Genomic DNA, 1052 nt, shown 5'->3' with positions numbered 1-1052 from the left:
CTACTTCTCCCTCCTCCTCCCCGCTCCCCCCGCCCCCTCCCTCCTCGTGGAGCCACCAGGTCTACTTCTCCCTCCTCCTCCCCGCTCCCCCCGCCCCCTCCCTCCTCGTGGAGCCACCAGGTCTACTTCTCCCTCCTCCTCCCCGCTCCCCCCGCCCCCTCCCTCCTCGTGGAGCCACCAGGTCTACTTCTCCCTCCTCCTCCCCGCTCCCCCCGCCCCCTCCCTCCTCGTGGAGCCACCAGGTCTACTTCTCCCTCCTCCTCCCCGCTGTCTCCCCCCCCGCCCCCTCCCTCCTCGTGGAGCCACCAGGTCTACTTCTCCCTCCTCCCCGCGGCGCCGGCTCCTCTCCCCCCCTTTTCCCCCCGCCCGCGGCACCGCAGCCCCGCCGAGCAGTTGGGCGGGGGGGGCGGCGAGAGGGGCAATCCTCCTAGCTCGTCGCCGGCCGCTCTGCTCGGCGGGAAGCCGGCGCCACACGTAGGCGAGAGGGGTACGCATTATTCCGGGCACGGAGCTTCAAGCCGGCTGGTCGTCAGGCTCCCGCCGAGCCCGTGTCCCGGCCGGCGGGCAGCTAGATCGCGCGGGAGGGAGGGAGGGAGGGAGGGAGGGAGGGAGCAGAGCGACGAGCTCGCGCCCGCCTCCAGCGTTTTTTTCCCCGGGCGGGCCCCGTCCGGGGCGCAAAGGCGGGCGGGCGGGCGCTGCCTCGCCTCCCGCGACGGTCGGCTCCGCGGCCGGGGCGGATCGGGCTCGGAGTCGGCTTCGGGCTCGCGCTTCGGCTCGGGCTCGCGGGCTCGCGAGGGCAGCGGCTGTCCGCCGCCCGCGGCCCCGTCCGTCTACACGGCGCTTCCCCGCCTCGCGGCGATCTTGAGCTCTGAGCCGCTTCTAGGCTGGCTGCTGGGGAAGACCGGCGTGGCAACGGGGAGAAGGGGGGAAGGGAGGGAACGGAAAGAGGTGTATTTGTGAATGAATGAATGAATGAATGAATGAATGAATGAATGAATGAATGAATGAATGAAGAGTGAAGGAGTGAACGAATCAACGAATCGATGGATCGA

This window comes from Anas platyrhynchos, chromosome 17 (genome assembly GCF_047663525.1).
Source record: "Anas platyrhynchos isolate ZD024472 breed Pekin duck chromosome 17, IASCAAS_PekinDuck_T2T, whole genome shotgun sequence".
Classification (NCBI taxonomy): Eukaryota; Metazoa; Chordata; class Aves; order Anseriformes; family Anatidae; genus Anas; species Anas platyrhynchos.
The sequence above is the reverse complement of the archived record's forward strand: the minus strand, read 5'-3'. Positions refer to the sequence as shown.